Source organism: Lemur catta, chromosome 7, assembly GCF_020740605.2.
Source record: "Lemur catta isolate mLemCat1 chromosome 7, mLemCat1.pri, whole genome shotgun sequence".
Taxonomy (NCBI): domain Eukaryota; kingdom Metazoa; phylum Chordata; class Mammalia; order Primates; family Lemuridae; genus Lemur; species Lemur catta.
Window position 1 is genome coordinate 64,501,448 of NC_059134.1, and position 18,076 is coordinate 64,519,523.

An 18,076-nucleotide genomic window follows, 5' to 3' on the forward strand; every position below is an offset into this window, starting at 1 on the left:
AAAATCCACAAAATCATTTCAAATAACAGTTTAGGCTGGGCACAGTGGCTCACACCTATAATCCCAGTACTTTTTGAGGCCAAGGTGGGAGGATTGCCTGAGGCGAGGAGTTGGAGACCAACCTGGGCAACATAGCAAGACCCTATCTCTACAAAAAACTTAAAAATTAGCCAGGCGTGGTGATGTGTGCCAGTAGTCCCAGCTACTTGGGAGGCTCATGTGGGAGGATCACTTGAACCCAGAAGTTCAAGGTCACAGTGAGCTATGATCATGCCACTGCACTCCAGCTGGGGCAACAGAGTAAGACTCTGTCTCTAAAAAAAATAAAATAAAAAATAAAATAAAATAATATTTTAATACTCTTCCCATCCCACCCCCTTGGGCAAAAAAAAGAAAAACCCATGAGTCTTTGCAGAGCCATGGGTGTTAACGACAGAACTGCATCTGGAATCTCCTGGGTATTCTCTTGCCTGTCAAGAACAGTGGCCAGAAGTGAAGAAAGATGCCCTCCACAAGTGACATCATCCAAGGGAATAAAGTTACAGTCCCTTCCTTCTATTTGGCTCACCCTGGGGAGACCCTCCTCATCCACCCCAGGATAGAAAAGCTGCTCTAATTGTTTAAAGCGATTTCCACAAGGCTTCCAACTCCCTGGTACCAAATGCACAAATTTAACTAAACATAGCCTCATTGGCAGAATGAAAAAAAGAGAAAAAAAACTGAATAGGTCAGATAAGGTGCCATCACACATCCTTTACCTCCCTTGGCCTTAAAGCCAAAATCCTCAGCTTGGCGTTCAAGGCCCTTTCCAAATTGCCCTTATCTTTCTCTATTCTCATTCTAGTCCCAAACCCAATATACCAAACCTTTGCAGGACTCTTTGCCTATGAAAATGCTGTTTCCTTTTCCTGAAATACTCTTTCTTGCTCCTCTCCTTTTCATATAAACTCCTATTCATCCTTTCAAACCTGTTCAAATGTTCCACCTTTGAGAAGCAGGGTTAATTTCCCCCAGGATAAGCTAATTAGTCCCTCTTCTCAGTTTCCACAGCACTCTGAACATCCTTCTAGTATAACAAATATCACATTGCATTTTAACTATCTGTTCATGTCTGCATACAAAAATAATCCACAATTGGTATTAAAGGATATTGTCTGAGTTTTAGCAGATCAGACAATAATATAGTTAAGTCCCCATTTAACATCATCAATAGGTTCTTAGAAACTGCAACATTAAGTGAAACAACATAAAATGAAATCAATTTTTTTTCTCATAAATGTTATAACTAAACCATGTTATTCGAAGAGCTGTTATATGTCATTTCACTTAAAGTCACAGTTTCTAAGAACCTACTGACAATGTTAAGTGATTACGTGCTCCATGTGTATTCCTTGCACTCACAGCCACTGAAAGTGGTAACAAGCCACCTGGAAGTTTTCTGGGTGATCGAATAAAGCCAGCCCAAGACGATAAAAGAAAGCAGAGGTGTGGTGGTTGGGAAAGGCTGTGAATTAGGAAGTGTGGATTCCAGGCCCAGCGCTGGCACTATCTGACTGTGTAACCTTGAGCAAGCAACCCCCTTCCATTGCTCCTTACTTTCTACATCATTAAAATAAGGGGACTAGGAATAGCAAGGAAATATGGATTATACAACCCTTTTACTCTGCCTATAGCAACCAGGTTTCATAAATATTCCGCTGGGCAAAATGGGAAGGAACAGACAGCCAAACAGCAACCCAGTTATCATCCTTGTCAGAAAGTCAGGAGACAAGCTTGTAGCTGGGGGCGGGGGGTGAATTTAAAAGATCACCCCTCTGAAGAGGGGCTGCTGCAGCAGAGGGTAGAGATGGGGAATCATCACAGCGGTGCAAGCATTGCCCCAGGGAGGTTACGGGTCCCACAATGGACACAGAGGACATTACTCTCTTTGTGTCACAACACCTTTGTCCAGCAATTCTTCCCTTCCCTCAGAAGATCCCTAACTCCCATCAAGCTGTGTCAACCTTGAGCTTTTATTTTTTTAAGAGGATTCCCCATCTTCAATGAGGATACCAAAACAAAGTTTTATTTTAGACAATTTGAATATATCAACTCTTACAGCTATATATAAAATAACCAAACATCTAATTACAATGTTTAATATTAATTTAGTTATAAATACATATTTAAATTGCATTGTACATAAAATATTATTTAGATTTAGTGCTTTTTTTCTGTTTGAATTATTCAAGCAACAGCCTTGCACTTTTATTTCACATATAGGAACATTAATTCTGAAGACTAAAGAGCCAGGACCCAAGGCCACATGATTATCCCCAGTAGAGGTAGGGCTTCTGCTTCCAGAATGAGGAAGTGACAGGCACCAGTGGTGCTCCTGGGAGCCTAGGGGCCTAGGAGAGCAGCTCTGAAAACTGAGGACACTCACCCCACCTGTCACAAGAGCAAACAATTGTCCCCAAGAGGCGTGGGACAAATTTACAACTTTACCACTACTCTCTGAACCAGGCACTTCATATGTTATCTCATTTAATCATCAAACTATCTCTCACAGATAAGCATTGTCCCTATTTTATAGTTGGAAAGACTGAGGCTTTAAGAAGTTGTCACCTGTCAAAGATCACACAAGGCAGGGGCAGAACTACAGTTGGAACCCAAGTCTGTCCACCTCTAAAACCCATACCCTTTTCACTAAGCTATACTTCTCTATAATTCAACTATAAATAAATAATTTTATTTTAATTAACTAGATAATCTGATTATATATAAAATATTCCATAATAATTATCAGACTCTAATAATGCCCTGGACTCAGCTCTGGACTCCAGAGGAGCTGGGAACAAAGTTTTAAGAAATATGACCTTTTGAGAAAATGCAAGTGAAATGGAGATTTTCTGCCTGGAGAAAATAAATCTGGAGGCAGTTTCATTCTATAGAGCAGTGGTTCTCAAACTTTGCTACAAATTTAAATCATAAGGGGAACTTTTAAATATCCTGATATCCAGTTTACATTCATATCAATTAAATCAAAGTTTCATGAGGTAGGGTCCAAGTACCAGTTTATAAAAAATTCCCCAGATAGCCATGTGGAGTAGCACACGCCTGCAGTCCCAGCTACTCGGAAGCCTGAAGCAGGAGGATTGCTTGAGTCCAGGAGTTCAAAGCTGTAATGCACCATGATAACACCTGTAAACAGACACAGCACTCCCACCTGGGCAATGTATCGAGACCCTGTCTCTAAAAAAAAAAAAATTCCCCAGATGATTACCATGTACAACCAAGTTTGAAAACCAGCACCTTAGAGAGAGCACCCATTTCCCCTGTGGCCCAGCCTGATAGTTCTGTTCCCTATATCATGCAGCTGAGAAAGGTAGGCTCACCTAGTTTTTAAAAGAAGCTCCAAGAAGTTAAGAAAGATTCTGAATGCAGCTGTGATATATTTCTCTTCCGGCAGAGAAAAGGGCAGATTCCCAACAGACAGAGAGTGACCTGATACCCAGGTACCCTGGGGGTTGGTGCGGAGTTGGAAGACACATATTGCCTCCCTGGACTCCCAGCTCAACTGAAGGACCCATGAGCAAGCTTAGAGACAGCCTGAGGTTTGGCACTACAGTAACTGCTGCTGGAGCCTAGAGAGTGTGCTGAGCCCAGGACTTCGTGAGGCAGCAAGGGGGACTTACACTGGGTAGTCTACCCTTCAGATATGAACAGCAGGGCCAACACAACCTGGGCACCAGGGGCCTGAGGTAGGAGAAAAATCTCAAAGGTCTCAGAAAGCTGGTATTGAGTCAGCTCAGGCCACCAAATGAGGACGTATACACCCCAGGTGCATAAGCCTGAGCCCAACGCTAAGCAACCATCTGAGGGTTAGGAAGCTCTGCATTCCACAGCTCTTGTCCAGGACCCTAGGACACTTGGTAGCTGAGGTCTAAGCTCTGATCCCAACAGAACAACGGCGTCCTCTGGAGCAGCCTGGTGCTCCTCTGCCATTTCCCACCTGTAGAACCAAAGCTGGACAGACTTTTACTGTTCCTCTAGCCAATTGCCTACCACACAGACTGACAAGGAGGCCCTGAGAAAGGGAAGGACTTAGCTAAAAATCACATAGCCCTTCTAGAACACAGGTAATACCTTGAACCACTGAGCAGTCCCTGATTACCTCTGAAGCCACAGATAAAACACTTTACCTCCCTATGCCTCTGTCAGGTACTACGCGAGGAGAAAAAATCCTCTGGTTTATCCTCTGGCAGGTTGGCCATCCTCACTAACAGTTCCTGCCCTCCCACCCCTAGGCAGTCCCAGCATACTGAGCATCAGCTGAGGCCCCCACCACACAGCCTCTGAAGCCTTCCTCTAGCCCCTAACTCAGAGCAGCACCACCTTCGAGAAACACACTGCACGTACTCCCCAGATACCGAATCCCTGATAGAAAGACAGATTTTGATCCAAATCACCCCTGAGGTGACTGCTGCTGCTTCTGCCCTTGGCTGCCAGCAGGCTTACCTGTGGCCCGGTTGCCCTGTGATTAGAGCAACACCTGGGAGAAAAGTCACAGGAGCGACAGGTGAGACCACCACAGGTCCCAGAGGACGGTGCGTACCAAGTGCCCAGGAACACCCACCCTGCATGCTGCAGCAAGCCAGACTACAGGGCCTAAGCCTCAGGGTACTGGGTAGGGTAGGGGGAGCAGCCTCCATCCTCTCCTCCCTTCTCTGATGCATCCTCAGCCGGGGCTGCATTTCTCTAGCTCACCTGAGATACTCCTGCAAGAAAGGGCTTGGTTGACTCCTCCTGTTCCTGTTATCTTGAAGGCTCTGCAGCAATTTTCCCAAACTGAACAGCAAGAGGGAGACCTCAAAGAGGCGACTCTCTTCCTAGCTGCATCTCCTTCCTAATCCTCTGGGTGCCTTGGAATAGAAGCTCAGAAGGAAGAAAACGAGATTTTCAACTTTCAGGAACTAGCTCTGACGCCCTCTGCACAGCTCGGGAGGCCATCATTCTCAGCCTTTTAGGACTCGATCCAAAAATCCTTCAGCCCTCCATGTTCCCCAAAATGATAGTGCTCATGTGTGGCTGGAACCTGCCCCGATCCGGCAGCTCATTTAAATAGAGCTCATCACAACAACAGTGTTGGTAGAGAAGTGAGTAGCTGCAGGGCCCTGGGGACCCCCTGTTTATACGTAGGAAGAATGATGCAATCTGGGTATGAAAATAGCAATCCAGAATGGAATAACAGGCTCACGCAGCAGCGGTGCCTGCACAGCCAGAGCTCAAGTTGACACACTCTGTCAGCCCTACACTGCTGCAGCACGCAGAAGCCAGGCACACACTCTCACCGCATCATTTTAAAAAACAGCAGGAGCCCGAGATATCCCTCCATGCCCCCAGCACTGAAGGAGGGTGTTTGCGGGGGGGCCTTCGACAGACAGTAAAATCTGTCTCCTATACACTCACCTGCTCCTGCCACTTCACCTGAAGTCCTTATCCTGTGACGTCACAGTCTGTTGCCATAGTGACCAACTGTCCGTCACAGGCAGAGGATTAGGACTTCAGACAGAGAAGACACACATTTATGATGCACAAAGGTCCTGGGAGGTGTCCCTTGGCAGCTAACTCTACCCCCCAGGGAGATACAATCACACACAAGTAGGCAGGAAACAGGGGAAGGAAAAACAGGGTTGAATTGGAGGAAAGGCATTAGGATGGGGCAAGACTGTAAGTAACAGCATAAATTCAAAAGCACAGAGCAATCAGATGAGGGGGCGTAGCACCAAATAAGCTTGGAAAGATTGGCAGGAGAGTAAGTCCCTGAAGGGCCCTAAATGCTAAGGTAAAGAGCTTGACCTTTATCCTAAAAGAAAAGGCAACCCAAAAAGGTTCTGGAGAGAGACTGAGCTGGGCTTTATGATTGTCTTGGTGGATGGGACACAGGGAGGTCAGGGAAGAGGTTTGTCCAGTTGAGCATTAATGGGATCCTGAATGAGTGCAGAAATGGAAAAAAGGGACAGAAGAGTCATTTCAAAGAGAACTGATAGGACATGACCAAATTTGGATGTTGGGGGGTTGTGGTGGTGTGTGAAGAACAGGAATCAAGTGGATGGGCTGCCATGAACAGAGACAGGTACCAGGAGGAGGAAGAGAACAGTTGCCAGATCTCATTTTATTTACGTCCTCCTTTTTCTGGCATCCATACCCTCTTTTTTTTTTTGAGAAAGAGTGTCACTTTGTTGCCCTGGCTAGAGTGAGTACCATGGCCTCAGCCTAGCTCACAGCAACCTCAAACTCCTGGGCTTAAGCGATCCTACTGCCTCAGCCTCCCGAGTAGCTGGGACTACAGGCATGCACCACCATGCCCGGCTAATTTTTTCTATATATATTTTAGTTGGCCAGCTAATTTGTTTCTATTTTTAGTAGAGACGGGGTCTCGCTCATTGCTCAGGCTGGTCTCGAACTCCTGACCTCGAGCGATCCACCCGCCTCGGCCTCCCAGAGTGCTAGGATTACAGGCGTGAGCCACTGCGCCTGGCCTCATACCCTCTTAAGATCAGGCCTCATCCTGCCTCACCTGGACCAGTGATTCTCAAATCTAGAGGATTCTAGAAATCCTGAATTTACCAAATTCAAATCTCTTGGATGTGGGGGTGGGACCAGGAATCTGTATTTTTAGCAAGTTTCCCAAATAATTCTTAGGTACCCAGACCAGCACTGGTTCAAGGACCAGCAATCAGAAACCAATGGCCTGGACAACTGCAGTAACCTAGCAGGTCTTCCTGTATCCAGTCCTGTTTCCTCCAATAGTCCTTCTCACTGAGCCAGAATGACTTCATAAAATACGGATTTGATCATAATCCACTGACCAAAACCTTCAATGGCTTCCCACTGTCCACAGAATAGCTTAATCAAGATCATTCATAATTTGGCCCTAAATTGCCTTTCTGAACAGAGTTACCACTTCTCTCCTTCAAGCATTCCATATTCCAGCCAAAATTACCTCCCTCCTGTTCTTAGTATTTGCCCTGCCTTCTCCCCATGCCTCATCCTAACACTATTCTCTGAGATTCTCTTCCATATTTTTCTGACCCTGCCTGGTTCCTGTACAGCTATTCCTACTTAGTGTCACCCACAGATTCAAACCCACCCAATTTCCCCAGACGGAGCCTAAAACAGGGGTCAGAAAACCATAGCCTGCCTGTCTTTGTAAATAAAGAACACGGTCATATCCATTCATTTCCATATTGTCTGTGGTTGCTTTTGTGCTTCAATGGTAGATTTGAGTAATTGTAACAGAAACTGTATGATACACAAAGCCAAAAATATTTACTATCTAGCCCTGTGCAGGAAAAGTTTACCTACTCCTGGCCTAAAGCTCCTTAAATTGTTCTAGCCTCACCCTTTGGAATAAAATTCTGATTATGGGGCTTCTGCTTGTTCCTGAGCCCACTCCCACCCCTGTGAACTGTAGTTCTTATAACTGGATCACAACTGAGCTGGACCTTCATGTTTGGATAGGATGTTATGAACAAGAAAAGGACTTTCAGGAGGAAGGAACACCATAAACAGAGAAATATAGATGTCTAAGTATGAGGCCTCGTTGGGAAGACTGGTAAGGCTAGAAGATGTAGAGAAATGGCAGGAGGTAAGGCTACAAAATTAGTTTGGCACCAAACTGGGAAAAGCCTTGAAGGCCATGCTAAGTTTCTGTTCCAAACTTTAAGCAACTGGGAGCCTTTAGGTAGCTAGAAGTGCAGGTCTAGAGTCAGAAGAATTGAACAGGGTCAAAGCTAGAGGATTTGGGAGCATAACCACAGTGGCAATAAGTAAAGTGAGGTTAGAAAAAATATCACCATAGAAAGAATAGAGAATAAACTGAGGTCAGGCAGGGGTATCCCAGGGACTATGGGGGCAGAGCCAGGCAGCATATCTGAGCCAAGAGTCAGAATCTGGGCAGGAAAGCCAGGTGACTGGCTGAGGCTAGAGATAGATACATGGTCCACATCTTTCAGAGCCCATGCTCCTAGGAACCACCTGGCTGTGAAATAGACTTTCTGTGCCAAGAAAGTACTCACAGTGGAATACAGAAGATACAGACAGGATGACTACCTGCTTATCTCATTTGATTGACCCTCACTGACCCAGGTAGCAACTCTATCTCTTCTCACCCCAAATCTTAAGAGTCAATACAAAAACTGCTACACTGACACATTCCATGCAAAGCCACTGATCCCATTTCCAAGTGGCCCTGGAAAGAGAGACAGTAGGGGAACCAAGGGCAACATCCTACTCTAGGTCTGCAGTTTCTACTGGCCCTCAAGCTCAGGCAAGTTCTAGACTATTAGGCAAGGGAACTAGACTTTTTTCCTGGCTCTCCAAGTGATCAATTATTTGACCTTCAGTAGGGTTCTAGCCCTTTCTGGACTCCCGAAGCCCCATCTATGCAGTGAGGGGTCAGAGGTTAACTCTAAGGGCTTTTCCTGCTCTCTGGCCTCCACAGCACTCAACCATGACTGGTCCTTCCTGAATGAGAGAGTTCCAGCAGACAAGAGGCCTCTCCAAGATCTCATCCATCAATCACATTCACCTTGAACTCCCTCCCTCAGCAAATCTTTTCTAGCTATAGCCTCCTAAGCAGTACTGGCAGCAGCAAGCACATCCCCCCAAAACACAGCCTTCCTTCTTTCCATTACCTAGGGAATTGCTCTCCCAGTAATGGGTACTGTTCTGAGGTGCCAGCGCTACCCCCAGGGCCCTTGAGAGCCAATTAGGGTGAGGAAACTGTTCATAAACTAAAAAGCCACCCTACTGATAGGGCTCCAGAGCTCCAGCTTCTGCACCTGCTGTACACCCAGCTCAGCCCAGCTCAGCAGCCTGCCCTCCACCTAGGAGACTTGGGTTACTGCCCACAACAGACCGCACAAGGTTGGACACAGTGTTCAGCACCTGGAACAAGCAAACAGCAGTCACCTGCCTCCCAGACTCCTGTAGCTGAGATCTCACCCTCTGCCTCTGCCTCCTATCCTAGCCCAAGACCATTAGAATCTCTCCAGCTGAGCTGCTCATTAAGATAAGAGTCATTTCCCTCTCTGACTCTAAGGTTGTAGCATCTTGCATCAGTTCCCTCCCTTTGGATCTTCCTAAAGCCCCAAGGCCTGCCCACTGAGGGACGGTGATTGCTCTCCCTTTCAGCATTAGCAGTGTACAAGGGATATGCTGTCACCTTTTGCTAGCTTCAGGAAGCATGGGCTATGGTGGTTACTTGGTATCCTTAGAGCTCAAGTAGAGTCTTAAAAGCCAAAGAAGGCCTAGGGTTGCCCAGTCAATTAGTACTAGAGACTCCAGACAAACTCCAAGTGCTGTGACTTCCAGATCAGGGTTTTTACCATATCTCAATTGCATCTCCCCCTTGAAAATGGGAAAAGTAAGATACTAAATAAGTAGATTCTGGAATTTGCATCTCAGAAGCAAAGTCTCCCAGCCATGATTTGTCCTTTAGGTGATTTGAAGAGAAAAAATAATGTTCCTTTTACTCACATGAGGAAGGACATATACAATTAATTGCCATCTCCCCTCCCTAAAACAACTAATAAAACCACAGCAACCCTGAGGATCTTGCCCATAGAGCCAGCACATGGTACATGTCAGTTTCAGGGATTCTAGCTCCCTTCAAATCTTGCTACATTTATTTAAAGTATCACTTTGGTAATCATGCCAACTTTCCAGATAGAATTTTAGCTGGGACCATTAGGCTTAAAAGCAAATAGCCCCAAGTAGATATTCTCACTGGCTGAGTAGATCCATTTCCAATATCCAGCACAGTCTGTAGCTCTGGAAGCCATTCCAGTGCATGGCTAAGTCACTGTGTACTCAGCACACTCCTAGCTTTACTCTAGTCCCCATCACTAGCTTTCGAAGATCATGCCCAGCTGATCTCCTCAAAGCCTGAGATGTGATGCAGACCCATTTTCCTAGTTGCTGGGAGAATCTCAACTAGACTATGGATGTAGGAATTAAAGATCTGCCTTTGGTCCAGCAATCCCATTACTAGGTATACAGTAGTCCCCTTTATCCATGAAGGATATCTTTGAAGACCCCCAGCAGATGCCCAAATCTGTGGATAGTACTGAACCCTATATGTACTATGTTTTTCAGATATATATATACATCTATGACAAAGTTTAATTGACAAATTAGGTACAGTAAGAGATTAACAACAATAACATAATAGAATAATTATAACAATATACCATAATAAAAGTTACATGAATGTGGTCCCTCTTTCTCTCTCTCAAAGTATCTTAATATTTTGGGACCATGGTTGACTGTAGATAACTGAAAATTTGAAAAGCAAAACCTCAGATAAGGGGGCCCTACTGTACATCCAAAGGAAATGAAATCAGTCTATCAAAGAGATATCTGCACTGCCATGTTCACTGCAGCATTATTCCCAATAGCCAAGATATGGAATCTACCTAAGTGTCCATCAATGAATGAATGGATAGAGATAATGTGGTATATATGCACAATGGAATATTATTCAGCCATTCAAAAAGGAAATCCTGTCATTTGTGACAACATGAATGAACCTGGAGCACATTAAGTTAAGTGAAATAATCTGTGCCCAGAAAGACAAATACCATATGATCTCACTCGTGGAATCTAAAAAAGTAGATCTCATAGAAGTAGAGACTAGAAGGATGGTTACCAAGGGCTGAGTGGTTGGGGGTGGACTGGCTGGGGAGATGTTAGTCAAAGAATACAAAATTTCAGTTAGATAGGAGGAATAAGTTCAAGAGATCCATTGTACAGCATGATGACTATGGTTAATATATAGCATATTCTTGAAAGATGCTAAGATAACAGATGCAGAGTATTCTTACCACACAAATAATAACTATATGAGGTGATGAATATGTTAACTGGCTGGATTGAGTCATTCCATAATGTAGTTATACTTTCAAAACATCATGTTGTATACTATATATGTAATTTTATGTGTCGATTTAAAAATTTTTAATTAAACATATAAATAGAGTTGCACTTGATGGCTAAGGCGTGTCTGTTCTGTCCTCAAAGATTCTCCATAGAATCTCCCCATCAGTTCAGTATTCTAAGTGAATGTGGATTCACTCCTGAGCAAAGTGCTACGATGTAGATCACAAGCTTGGAAGACAGCTGGGTATATAATTACCTAATGAAAAAATATATTTCAGCATGTGCTTTTGCTAACTATTTAGTACCAAGAAAAGTAGACATGTTTATCACAAACAGACACAGAGAAAGTGGAAGAAAGAAAATGAGACCTGGAGCGAGGGGGCATAGGACCTGTCTCACACTGATCACTTACCAAAGGGTTCTCACACTCCGTATTTCACAGCGTTATTAGATTGGAGTGAGGCAAAATGTGTAAACCGTAAAGCAAAATTTATTTGTGATTTGTTTATAAATCATCAGGAACCTCTGAATAAGTGACGTTTATTTAATATTTCATTGTTATTTCCCATACTGTAACTGTGAAACATTAATGTAATCTTTTCAGGGTAAATCAGAGAACACTTTGGAATGCTGTAGCATCTTCCTATTTATTTATTTATTTTTAGGGACAGCTGCTTGCTGGACTGGGAACTCAATGTCCAATTGTTTTTCTTTTCTTTTTTTTTAATTTTTGTAAAGACAGAGTCTCGCTATGCTGCCCAGGGTGGTCCTGAACTCCTGGCCTCAAGCAATCCTCCTGCCTCAGTCTCCCAAAGTACTAGGATTACAAACACAAGCCACCATGCCTGGCCTGTGGCACCTTACTTTTATTTATCACTTCATACCAATTATTACTGTATAACTTGCAAATGAATTAACTGCAAATGAATGAACTGTGTTTGAATTGCTATGCCCTAGTAGCTGAATTTTCTGAATATCTATCAGTTTCCTTAATAATAACCACTAACAGAATTTTCCAGGTAGTAGGCACTATACTAAGCACAAATGTATCGTTTAATTTAATCCTCACAGTAATGTTATGAGGCAAGCACTACATTTTGTCACTCATCACATAAGCAAACTGGGGCTTAGAAGTTTAAATAACTTGCCACAGGTCACATGGCCTAGCTGATGTATTTTATTTTATTTTATCTTTTTTTTTTTTTTTTTTTGAGACAGAGTCTCGCTTTGTTCCCCAGGCTAGAGTGAGTGCCGTGGTGTCAACCTAGCTCACAGCAGCCTCAAACTCCGGGGCTCAAGTGATCCTCCTGCCTCAGCCTCCCGAGTAGCTGGGACTACAAGCGTGTGCCACCATGCCCGGATAATTTTTTCTATATATATTTTTAGTTGGCCAGATAATTTCTATTTTCAGTAGAGACGGGGTCTCACTCTTGCTTAGGCCGGTCTTGAACTCCTGACCTCGAGTGATCCACCCGCCTCGGCCTCCCAGAGTGCTAGGATTACAGGCGTGAGCCACCGCGCCCAGCCTGCTGATGTATTCTTAACCACAACTTCACATTTGTCACATATGTTTCCTCACTGAACAGTAGAATAAAGCAGTCTTTTTGCAAATAAAATTATAAAAGAACCCAATGGCCCTCTTCCTCTATTAGCATGTTCCCCTTACTTACTTTTCAGTGTCTTTTGACTTTTCAGCCTCCAAATAACCAGAATACATTATTGCATCAGTGGCAATATGGATTATCTCCCCTTCCTTCTTCACTGAAGACCACTGGCTTTACTAAACTTATAGACAAGCGATTTCACAATTTCAATTATATGGTCTTACAAGGGTATAGTCTAAAGCCCTCTCCTTAATGGTATTTAATGACAAGAATTAGCTACCCTGAACAGCTAGAGGAGGGGGAGTGTGGCATAATATACAGTAGGATATGTGTATCCAGCAATTTCTGTGAAAGTTTGGTACTTTGTCCAAAATATTTGAGAATAGCAGTTTTTGAATAAACCCACTAGCAATGTGCTACCATTTGTCTGCTGATGCCAAATGGCATGGACCTAAACCTGCTGAGTTGTAGGATACCAGAATTATCTTTATCATAGTTGTCCCTCTGGATGACTTAAAAGTGGCTGTGGAGGTTTAGATTTAGAACCAAAGTTATTCCAAGTGACACAAACTGGCAAATACTCCAGAAAATATATGGCAATCTTACATTTTTTCAGGTCTGCATCTGTTACTTTGATGTTAATATGCAAAAGTTTTCTGTGGGTTTCCTTGGTCATCTTTCTGTGTGATGATCTCCACATCAGAAACTTCTCCAAATCTGCTAAACTGATTTTATAGGTCTGTCTCAGAAATGGCCTGACCAAGGCCACCCACAAAAGGGCGCTTTGTTTCTCTGTTGGCTTTTGAAGGTTGGGCATATACTCAGTGCATTCACCTCATTTCCTACAGCCAGTGCTGCAGAAGCCCCTAACCTGTAGTCACATGTCCCAATAGGAGTCTTCTTCTCTTCCTCCGTGATTTCCAACCCAGCCTCTTAAGGTTCCGTTGCCACACTCAGTTCCCGAGGCATCTTTATTTTGTTTCCTAGTCTCCTGACTACCATGATGCTTCCATCATCTCCCCCTTAACGACCGCCAAAGAACCTAAACCAAAATCCCCTAGTTTCTACTGGAGAAGCTTATCGCCATGGGTACACCCATTACTAGTCTAGTGAAAGCCCACTCTTAACTGCAATGCCATAATGCCTTAAAGAGAGCTAGATTTGTGCTACAAATCACTTTTGAAATACTGCAGAGAACAAAACAAACGGAAAAGATCAACGATGATGTTTCTAAGTGTTGCCAGCTTATTTGACTTTTTCATTGTATGATTACATTCTACGGATACTCCCTGTAGCTCTGTTACATGCCCTGTGCTAAAACACTGAAATGAAGGGACCTGGTTCCTGTCTCCAAGGACTTCACAGTTCTCAATGCGATTGTTTCCTAGGAAACCTGACATTCAGGAGCAAGACACAGGCTCCTCCCTGCTGGGCAGCAGCTTAACTAGTGAACGGTTCACTAGTCAGCGTGATTTCTGTTCAAAATCTATTCCTGACCAACTCTACGAGGCCAGCCATTCCCCTCTGCCTTGGAGTTTTAGTGAGGCAGAACACATCCTCTTCATTTGGGGAGTCAGCCAAACCTTGAATCAAAACCTTCCCAGGCTTCTTAGTAAGGAAATCCTAAACATGAAAAGTTCCTGCTTACACAACAGATATACTAGGCATCAAGAGGATTTGCTTTGTCTCAGAGATTCCCCAAAGAATTGCTTTCAGCCATGAGTGTCCCCTGGGTGTTTAAGTTCTGATTCTTTCTCCACCTGAAATTCACTTCCTATAAAACAGGAAAAGACCTGTTATGTTGAAGGAGGTGAACCTGTGATGCGTTTGTACTTACCATCTGGGACAGTCCCGTGAGCCTTGGCAATCTGCTCTAGTTCCTGGATCAAGCCCTGGAAGCAGTCCTTACAGAGCAAATGCTGGCAGGGTAGAAGCCAAGAGCCCACACTTGACAGGTAGTGACGGCACGATGAGCATGTCAGTACCACAGCCTCCATCTGTCCATTCCTAGAACAGTGTTTCTGGTCAGCTAGTGGCAGTCCCATAAAGCTCATGCCCATGCCCATGCCCATGCCGGGGGCTTTTCCATTGATATCCTCAAGCGTGAAGCAACGCATAGAGTGAGCAAGCTCCATTCCCTGTGAATGAAACACAAAGCACAGTAATTTATTTCTTTGGGGCAGAAGCTCCTGGATAGGCCAGAGAGGCCTCAGAGAAAACAAGGGGTCAGAAGTTTAGGCATCTCCCTCCCTAGAGCTGGAGGCTCATGCCTCAGCTTAACTGCTCATGTGGGCCCAAAAAGATAGTACAGCATCTCTACCATGGAAAACAAAGCCTGGAGGCGTCTGCTAGGTTGTGTGTGTCTTACAGAGTTTCTTTGCCCTCAAAAGCATCCCAGACATATGCCTCTCCTTACTGGTAGACAAGCTTGATCCAAGTTTTAATCTTGGAAAAGGGAAGGAAATTTATTAAGTGCCAAGTTTATGCCAGGTGCTTTATATACTTCATTTTAATCCTTACAACCATCCTTGGAAATAGGGATTATGATACTTTTACTAATTAAATAAAAACATGAGGGACAGGTTGAGGAAACCGAGGCTCAGAGAGGTTGGGTCATGCACAAAGACAGATGGTAAACGGCACAGTTCAAATTCAAATCCAGGGCAGTCTGATTCCAAACTCCACACTCTTACTTAACTATTGAAATGTTCTCAAGCGGAGGTCTATGCTCATATTTTCATGAGATCTCCCAGTAATTTTTTTAAATTAGTGCCTCATTATAACAATAGAGTTTTTGTTTTTGTTTTTTGTATTTTTGAGACAGGGTATCACTACGTTGCACAAGATGGACTCAAACTCCTGGGCTCAAGTGATCCTCCTGCCTCAGCCTCCTGAATAGCTGGGACTACAAGCCCATGGCACCATGCTCTAGAATGGACCATCTACATAGCCGTTACACATTTTAGGGGCAGTGTTCAGAGTTCACGATCTAGTTCACACCAAGCAGTATTACTTGTCTCAGGTTAATGAGGAGAGAGAGGGGCAGACTTAATACATAAATAATGGGTTCTTACCAGGTGAAGTCTGAATGACATTGTGGCACATAATGATGAACGTTTTACGGTACTTGTAATAGAGAAAGGAGTTGGGGAAATTAAGCTATCACCATTGTGGCATATGTTTGCTGAACTAAGCCATAAAAGTGAGCACCAAATTTAAGTTGCGGTGGCAATTTCATTTAGCAAAACATCATCTACACATTAATATTGTTAAACAAAATTAATATTGTTAATTTGATGATTTTGGTTTTGTAGCTTTTTTATAATTTGTAAACTGTACTTAGTTTTATAATTGCATTAGAACTCAAAGCAAAAGGAAGTTGTACCCAGTTTTATATTTATACTTGTTTAAGAAACAAAATGAAAAATTTAATTTAAATCTGGGGCTCTGTAATTATGCAAGTTTGAGAAAAAAGTTTCACTCTAGTCTGAAGTCTTTGGGAGCCAAGCCTATTAACAAGGAAGGGTAATGGGGCTGGGAGAGGCCTGGCTGCTTGGGACCCAGAAAGGTGCCACTACATAAAGCAATGGATGGACTTTCATCTCTAATTCCTTCCGGGGCTCTAGGGGCAATTATTTGGCAGAAAGCCGCCATAGAAGCAGTCCCAGCAGAGGTGAGGGTAGGCTCTATTAAAAGGTTTAAGTATGGCTGAGTTTATTTCATTAGACCACTGGTTCTCAAACTTTTGGTCTTCGAATCCTTTTACATTTTTTAGTTATTGAAGACCCCAAAGAGATTTTGTTTATGCAGGTAATGTCTATTGCTCTTTTTCACATTAGAAATTCAAACTGAGAACATTTAAAAATATTAATTAATTTTTACATGTTAACATGAATAACATACTTTTGGGAAAAATTAACTATTTAAAAAAATTAATTTAGTGAGAAGAGTCACACATTCTTTTTTCATATTTGCAAAGCTCTTGTCTGGTTTAATAGAAGACAGCTGGATTTCCATACCTGCTTAGTTAATCTGTTATATGTTGTTTAGTTTACAGTATATGAAGAAAATCGAGCCTCACATAGATGTACAGTTGGAAAAAATAGGGGTATTTTAATAGCCTTATCAGATAATTGTGGATATTCTTCTTTGATACCACACCAAAATTCAATAAGTGGTAGTTTCTTAAATGTTAGTTGTAAGGTGGAACCTGAAACTACATCAATGAACTTTTCTTACTCCGTTTCATTGAAATCCACTTACCTGTCTTGCACTTTGAACTGTTCTTTTACCCAGGCATAATTTTATAATACCAAGCATTGGTCATCTGGAAAATATTGGTTCAATGACTTATGCAGATGTTCCAAATATGCACACATTTCATTACATAACCAAAAAAATGATACTCTTCAATCTCACCTCTAATCTCATCAGAAAATTCTTTAAAAGTATTGAGAAGCTGTCAAACTCCATGAGAGTTTACCAGAATTCTAATTTTTGTTTGAAAGCTTAAATTTTATTATTGGCAATAAATACTGTCACTTTCAGAAAATACCTGCCAAATTCCCAAGCCTGAATAACCACAGTTTGTCTGTCAGTGGTTCTTTCATGTAAAACTGGTGTTCCATGAAAAAGTAAAAAGGCTAGTTTAGCTTACAGCTCAATAGCACAAGTGCAGTTTCTCACTTTGATACATAGCAGAAGTACTTTTTGCATATTTACAATTTCTTCACACAGAATATAAAAAAATGTATTCAAGAATTGAGATTTAATAAAATTTTTACTGCTTCATCATGAACATTCTTAAGTTAAAGCAATTCTTTTTTTTTTTTTTTAACTGCAAATGACTAGTAGTGAAGAATACAATGACTTGTATCAGTTTGGTGCCCAAAGCAACAGCAGTTTTACACACCATTGCTTTGCCACCATCAGTACAAATGTCAACCTAGTAAAAAGATCAAATAACACGTTAGCATTATTATGAAAATTGTTTTGGCTGGGCGCGGTGGCTCACGCCTGTAATCCTAGCACTCTGGGAGGCCAAGGTTGGTGGATCGCTCAAGGTCAGGAGTTCGAGACCAGCCTGAGCAAGAGTGAGACCCCGTCTCTACTAAAAATAGAAATAAATTATCTGGACAACTAAAAATATATACAGAAAAAATTAGCCGGGCGTGGTGGCGCATGCCTGTAGTCCCAGCTACTCGGGAGGCTGAGGCAGGAGGATCGCTTAAGTCCAGGAGTTTGAGGTTGCTGTGAGCTAGGCTGATGCCACGGCACTCACTCTAGCCAGGGCAACAAAGCGACACTCTGTCTCAAAAAAAAAAAAGAAAGAAAGAAAGAAAATTGTTTTGACCTTGTAGACCCCTTGAAAGGATCTCAGGGACTCCCACAGTGTATACAGACCACCTTCGAGAACTGCTGCATTAGGCGTTGCATAACAACTATCCTGGGAATTCAGAGAGGTGGCATGGCTTTCTACCACCAGTAAGCACTACACAAGGTAAGAACACAGAGAAATAGGTATTTCATATCTGTCTTAGAAGAAC

At 42.9% G+C, this 18,076-nt stretch overlaps 1 protein-coding gene across 1 annotated transcript in view; it reads right to left on the reverse strand.

Moving 5' to 3' along the window:
• Positions 1–14,420, reverse strand: part of TRIM66 (tripartite motif containing 66) — a 55,214-nt gene extending 40,794 nt beyond the window's left edge. Inside the window, exon 1 of the mRNA XM_045557461.1 lies at positions 14,368–14,420. The gene's annotated coding sequence lies outside the window, so the exon portion shown is untranslated. The remainder of the gene's footprint in view (positions 1–14,367) is intronic.
• Between the last annotated feature and the right edge of the window lie 3,656 nt (positions 14,421–18,076).